We start from the raw sequence: 7,327 nt of genomic DNA, 5'->3' as shown, positions 1-7,327 counted from the left end.
CAGTTACAAAATGTTACTGGGCTGGGCATTTGTCACAGCAAATAAGCTGCCATTTGCTTGGGACACCATTATCCCATATAGGAGGACCTGGTTTGAGTCCTGCTATTCCACTCTGGTCCAGTTTTTGCTAACACAGGCAGCAGGGGATGGCTCCTGTCATAAAAGTAGGAGACCCAGATTAAGATTTAGACCCCTGTGCCTTCTGCCTGGCCCAGCCCTGGCTATTGTGGACATTCAGAGAGTGGACAAGCAATGGAAGTGTGCTTTCTCTCTGTGCTTGTCAAATAAAGGGAAAGTTAATTAAAAAAAAAAACATTATTTGGGGAACAGTTTCCTCTATGCGAATAAAGTGATTTTATTCTACATCTGATCTTAGCCAGAAGGCCAAGAAGCAATAGGGTGATTTTATTCTATACTTAATGGCTGCATTTAAATGTGGTCTGAGGGGAGGTCTTTATCTTTGTGAAAGATTACGTAGCTCCCAAAGTACTCAGCACACAAAGCACACACAGTTCCATCAACTTTCTGTTCTGTACAACTGGCAGCATTTGAGCTCCCCATGAGCATGAAGAGCAGCAAGAAGAGGCTGTCATGGGTAGGGGGACTTGTCATGTCCTTTGGTTTTCTGGAAGAAGTTAGGACACAGCCATGTAAAGACACAGGAGAAGAGTTCAAAACTCAGAGGAATATTCCTACAAATTTTTTTTTTTTTTTTTTTTTTTTTTTGGACAGGCAGAGTTAGAGACAGAGAGAAAGGTCTTCCTTTTCTGTTGGTTCACCCCTAAAATGGCCGCTACGGCTGGCGCACTGAGGCCAGCGCACTGCACCGATCTGAAGCCAGGTGCCTCCTCCTGGTCTCCCATGTGGGTGCAGGGCCCAAGCACTTGGGCCATCCTCCACTGCACTCCCGGGCCACAGCAGAGAGCTGGACTGGAAGAGGAGCAATTGGGACAGAACCTGGTGCCCCAACCGGGACTAGAACCGGGGTGCTAGTACCGCAGGTGGAGGATTAGCCTAGTGAGCCGTGGTGCCAGCTCAACAGCTCTTTTAAGACGGAATGGACTGCTTTGGGAAGAAGTGGGTCCCTTGTCACCGAAGACATAGGACCAGCATTTAGAGGGCTGTGATGATTCTTTGAATCTTCATCTAGAAATTTTACACTCTTGAGCTTGTTTACAAGGCACCATAAATTTAGTTCCACGTGAGTAGTGCCGCATATTGGGGTGCTGGTTTGAGTCCCAACTATTCCACTTCTGATCCAGCTTCCTGCTAATAGGCCTGAGAAGGCAGTGGCTGATGGCCCAAATCCTTCCAGATGGAGTTCCTGGCTCCTAGCTTGGGCCTGGCCCAGCCCTGGCTGTTGTGGGCATTTGTGGAGTAGACCAGCAGATGGAAGATCTCTTTCTCACTCTATCTCCCTGCCAATCTATCTTTTGAATATAAAATACATCTTTAAAAAACAATGAAGTATTTAATTTATTTGAAAGAATTACAGGGAGAAAGAGAGAGAGAGAGAGAGATTGAGATTCTTCCATCTGCTGGTTCACTTCCCAAATGACCAAAAAAACAGGGCTTGACTAAGCCAAAGCCAGGATGCAGGAGCTTCATCTGGGTCCCCAAGTGGGAGCAAGGGGCCCAAACACTCGGACCAGCTTCTACTGCTTTCCTAGGCAAATTACCACGAAGCTGGATTGTAAATGGAGCCTCCAGGACTCGAATCAATGCTCATTTGGGATGCCAGCACTGCAGATGCTGGCTCAACCCACTATGTCAAAGTGCCAGATCCAATAAATACACCATTTTAAAAAATGGAAATGTGTATTCAGAGGGAAAAGAAGGTATTATTTTAGACTTCTTTGGAAAAAAATTTTATAGAGAAATGGGGTTACTTAATTATCCCCCCAAAAATTTCTTCTAATGTTAATAAAGCTTTTTATTTGAGAGGCAGAGTTACAGGCAGAGAGAGGGAGAGACTGAGAGAAAGGGCTTCCATCTGCTGTTTCATTCCCCAAATGGCTGCAATGGTCAGAGCTGATCCAAAGCCAGGAGCTTCCTCCCAGTCTCCTACGTGGGTACAGGGGCCTAGGCACCTGGGCCATCTTCTACTGCTTTCCCAGGCCACAGCAGAGAGCTGGATCAGAAGAGTTGCAGCCAGGATACAAACTGGTGCCATAAAGGATGCTGGCGCTGCAGAGGCTTAGTTCACTACACCATAGCGCTGTCCCCCTACTTCTAATTTTTAAGAAAACAAGAAAAGTAATTATTTCTTAGCATTTACTGTTGAAATGTCAGTGTAGGTCAAATCTCTGGTGACAGAATTGTTTATTTCTGTACATTATCACCCGTGTGAAAGTGCATCTGTGACCATCTTAGAAAAGTCTGCAGGGCCTTTCTGCCTCGTTAGAGGCTGTATTTGCTTCCTTGTGTATTATTCTGTACTCAATGTTAGCAATAGTTAGTGCTATTATTTTAGCCAAATGTTATAAGCTCAATCAACATATATGTTCTTTTATATAACTGACTTGCAATAGTATTAAGAAAAGCTACATCCTGCTTTGACACCACACCTGGGACTACATTGTGGGCACCCCTGTACCCTGTAGTCTAGGGCAAGGGTTCAGGTGTTGAGGGGCACTGAGGATGTGGTAAGAAAGGTGACTGGAGAGACCTACATACAGCTCCTGTTGGGGAACAGGGTCGGACACATCGCTCATTTGGTTTCCTCTGAGTTCAGATTGGGCACTTTCAGTTGTCCAGTCAGCCATTTTATTAATTCTTCCCTTTGTCCCCTCTAAGGCTAGAAGGAAGGAAGTTGGAGAAATAACAATCTTTTTTATTTGAAAATGTTATTTATTTATATACATACTTATTTGAAAGGCAGAGTTACAGAGAGGGAGAGACAGAGATCTTCATTTGCTGGTTCAATTCCCAAATGGCCACAATAGCTGGGTCTGGGCCATGCTGAACCTAGGAGCCTGGAACTCCATTTGGGTCTCCTGCTGCCTTCCTAGGGGCATTAACAAAGAGCAGGAAAATCAGCAAAAAGCATGAAAAGACACAGCACCAAAGAAAATAATCAGATGGTAAATAAGCCACCTTGGAAAGCTGTTTGACAGCTGCTTGGATACTGGGGTGCAGCCCTATGAGGGACTAGAGTCGGCAGTAAAAGGAATCTACAGTCAATTCCCAGCAAAATTTGGATAAAACTCAAGGCCCTATGCTGAGTGAAAGAAGCCAGTCTCCAAAGAGTAGATGCGGTATGATCCCATTTCTAGGACATTCTAGAAAAAGTCAAAAGTATCATAATGGACAACCTGCCAGTGGTTGACAAGGGTGTAGGGGCTGGGGGAGCATGTGCCTACAAGAGAGCAGTACCGGTAAGTTTTGTGTGGAGATGGAACTGTTCTCCTGAGTGTGGTTACACCAACATATATGTCTATAAAATCCCAAGAAAAAGTTGAGAACAGCAACCAGAGGCTGCTGGGCAGTGCCAACCCTGGACTTCTGAGAATGATCTAGTTTGTCTACAAGCAGTTCCACCTCCACCCCTTTAACCATGTTTCAGTGAGAGCTTGTGATCACATTCAGTAGGGCTGGAGAAGAGTAGTTTGGCAATCAGAAGGTGACTCATTCCACCATCTTGACTTTAAACATTAAAATACCCAAAAGAATGCATTTTGCAAAATAGAATTTCTTTCTGAAATCTTCCACCTCTGGGGCATTCCAGAGGTACGTGGCTGGGCTAGTGCATATCAAGCAAACTTGCTCCTCCATTTAAAAATGCATAGAGCAAGACCTGACCTCGACAGTGTTTGTACCTGACCTCGAGGCTGTGTTGTTTCCCGCAGACCTCCAACACCAGCTCACCTCCTCCCTCTCGTGCCACCTTCTGCTCCCCGGCAGGAAGTGGTGGCTCACCGGATTGTTGAAAGCCACACTGCCATCCAGGAGATCTGCCTGTTGACCCTGAAAGCCGCCCACTGTGTGGACACCATAGGCAGCGCTGGAGCTAGGAAGGAGGTGAGGTCCCCCTGACCACCAACGGCAGAGCTGGGCATTTCAGGTCTCAGGGCACCTAGATGGCACTAGGAATAGTGGGAGACCCCAAGGCACCTGGTTGAAAGCTCCTACACGGTGGCCACTGGCCAGGTTTCCTTTCATGGGGCTGTTTTGGGGAATCCTTTTCAGTCCAGTTCCAGCTTTCTGGAGATTAGCAAGAAGGAACGGGGTTATCCTAGGCTTTGAGAGACCTGGGATTCATTGTACCTACTCTGCCACTTTTTTACAAGCCTTGTGGCCAAGGCCAAAGTATCTCATCCTTCTGCCTTTGGCCTGCGTTTCTTGTGGAGAGTGATGGAGATGGTGTGCACGGAATGCGCCATGCAGCCATAGTGAATGTGTCATGTAAGGTACCTCTCGTCCCCAGCCTTCTTGTGTCTCTGGTTTCTATGGAAAAAAATATAATCACTTACATTGCTAGGAGAAAACTGATTAGTGCAGCAAAGCCACTTGAAGCTTTTGCAGTTTCTGAAGTGATGAGTATGAGTTATCAGCCAGCCGAAATCTCTCTGGCACCAAGGCAACTAAAAGTAAATGTCGTTGACTGGGACAAAGTATCTTTCCAGGTCTGTATTGAGTGCACAGCAGCAAACACCTTTGCTGGCTTCCACCTGAGATCCTGTGTTGGAGGGAAAGGTTCTTTGTGTCACTTCACAAGAACCTGCCCAGACAGTGTGCCCAAGAAAGGAGCATGTTGTGTGTATCCTGCAGATGGCAATGATCAAAGTGGCCACTCCAGGGGCCTCTGCAGAGTCACCGACCTGACTGGGCCATGCAGGTGGGTGGAGCTGCAGGTGGCTCCCAGGCTTATCCTCTGACTAACAAGTGAGTAGGTTTCATTGAAGAGCTTCTGCATCTGATAGGCTTGGAGATGAAACCCTCCAGCTACCTTGACAACACTACATGTTAAGAAATAAGAGCTACTAACTTGCTTCAAAGTGTAAGTGAAGTGATGGGGCTCTTTGATATGCAGCTCAGCACCTACACATAACCATCTTCTGTGACTACAATCAGCACCCGGCTCCACTGTATTACCCTGAAAGACAAAATTATTGAAAAGGCAAATGAGGGAGGTTTGAGGGATGGAGAGAGAGAGCTTTCTTCTGCTGGCTCATACCCAAAATCCCAAAAGCAGCCAGGGTGAGGCCAGGCTGTAGCCAGGAGCTTGGAACATCATATGGGTGGCAGGGACTCTTATGTGCGCCCTCAACTACTGCCTAGCAGGATGTGCATTAGCAGCAAATGAGCAACCAGAACACAGCCAGGACTGGAGCCCAGGACTCTGCCAAGGGATACATGCGTCCCGAGAAGTGGCTTAACTGCTGTGCCAAAGGCTCACCCTGACTGTGCTAACAGTAAGGGTACCACCACAGGTCTGCAACCCACAGGGAGGCAGCAGCTGAATCTGCAGCAGTCCATGGCAGTGAGCATCCATTACACAGATCTGAATCCCTGGAGGTGAAAAAGAACCTCCCCCCAAGCCCCAAACATCCCTCCATATGTTCTCGCAGTGCCACCTTCTCTATCACACTGGAGAGAATTGCCTGCCCATCAGTTTTTAACCTTAAGAACGGAAGATAGTTTCCCATCGTCACTGCCTGGGGCTTGCCTCAGTCTCTTAATCCTAACCACCTCCAGGAACCTCCAGCAAACCAAGCATGAGGTGAACCCCGCTGTGCTTTGCCATTTAAGAGTCTGCTCTCCAAGCTGGGAGCTTGAGAACGGCATTTCAGAGGCCCTGGGGCTACTTTCCACAATTCCCCGAGTTCTTTTCCTCATCTGCCCTGGCTGGATGAATGTACTCTGGATCAGTGTTGATGCGCCCTGTTCCTCTTTAGTAACGACCACCGTCCCTGCTCTGGCTGCCTCCAGCTATGCCTTCATAAGAACCATGCGCTTGGTGGATGGACGAGATGAAGTTCACCTCTCGACAATCCCAAATGGGAGCTGCGAGACCAAGCCACAGGGTTGGCAGCCGAGAGGTAGGGAGAGCACAAAGCCTGCTTTAGACACCACTTCCATCTCCAGCCATTGCAGCTAGTTGTGGAGTGAACCTCTGGTTGGAAGACCTCTTGCTCTCTGCTTCTCCTCTCTCTGTGTAACTGACTTTCAAATAAAAATAAATAATTCTTAAAAAAATAAAATAAAACCACCTCAGATGATCACAAAATCCCGCAGCCATTGTTGGAGTCCCCAGGGACCTCCAAGGAGCCACCCAGGAAATGGGGCAGAGATGGCTGGGCCCTGGCAGGCAGGTTCTTTCCCGGCTTAAGATCAGAGATGCACACGGACAGCACTGCACAGGGCTGGTGCTCAAGTTCCTGTTGGCTTTGCACACCATGCGTGAGCCTCTGGCTCAAGTAGACTATTCTGCCCACAGTCTTCTTTGCACAGATCCATGTTCACACTTTGAATGGTGTGTAGAGTTATGACAATGAATTTTCCCATATTTAACGCCATAAGAAGCACAAGCCTCTACAATGCCACTGAGAGCCGGCACTATGGATCCTGCCCTGCCTCGGGGCCACCCTCACTTTCTGGGACCCCCAAGAAGGCGGCTCCATGCTTCTCATTCCCATTCCTCTGTGCATGGAATTCCAGCAGACAGACCTAGGCCACACACAGCAGCGTGCTGTGACCCCTGCGCTGTCACGTGGGGAGGGGAGAGCACAGCAGGGTGGAGCGGCTCCGTCTCCTGCCTTCTGCGGCTCCGTCTCCTGCCTTCTGCCCCTTCCCTCACCTTTTCCTTGCCTTCGCCTCATCGTTTCCGAGCCCCCGCAGACAGGAGCAATGAATGCCTCCCTGCCCAGGCCTGAGGAGGAAACTCCTGATGGTGTCAAAATGGTCACTGTTTTACAATACACATCTCTTAAGATAGATGAACTCTTTCTTTTTTAAACATCACAACTGCTGTGAAGGATGTAGAACAGGATTTCTCACTCATTGCTGGTGGATGCATGAGAGCTCACTACTCTGGTGAACAGTCTGGCCGTTTTCCAAAATTAAACACGGTCTCAGATATTCCCACACTCACCATTCTAAGAATTGAGGCCACAGCCTTGAAGAGGGTGTCCAAGTCAAAGCATGGCACTATGTCAGCAGTTCAACTCATACTGGGGGCTATCACTGGGCCCTCCTACACATGAACAGAGAAAACTGTGTCCACACAGGCATCTGAGGACAGGATGAAAGGATGGATGCCCTCTGTGTCTGTCCCTCTGCTACCCAAACAAATTTTGAATACACAAACACACCCCACCCTCCCTCC

The 7,327-nt window shown here is 48.0% G+C and overlaps 1 long non-coding RNA gene across 1 annotated transcript; it reads right to left on the bottom strand.

Annotated features, from left to right (window-relative positions):
* Positions 1 to 2,829: 2,829 nt before the first annotated feature.
* LOC127485343 (uncharacterized) lies at positions 2,830 to 5,368 on the bottom strand. Its single transcript, XR_007912441.2, has 2 exons — positions 4,988 to 5,368; positions 2,830 to 3,007 (listed from the first exon to the last, which is right to left on the bottom strand). It is a non-coding gene; the product is annotated as an uncharacterized lncRNA (long non-coding RNA).
* Positions 5,369 to 7,327: the final 1,959 nt, after the last annotated feature.

Source organism: Oryctolagus cuniculus, chromosome 12, assembly GCF_964237555.1.
Source record: "Oryctolagus cuniculus chromosome 12, mOryCun1.1, whole genome shotgun sequence".
Taxonomy (NCBI): Eukaryota; Metazoa; Chordata; class Mammalia; order Lagomorpha; family Leporidae; genus Oryctolagus; species Oryctolagus cuniculus.
This window is presented reverse-complemented; position numbering and strand designations above follow the sequence as displayed.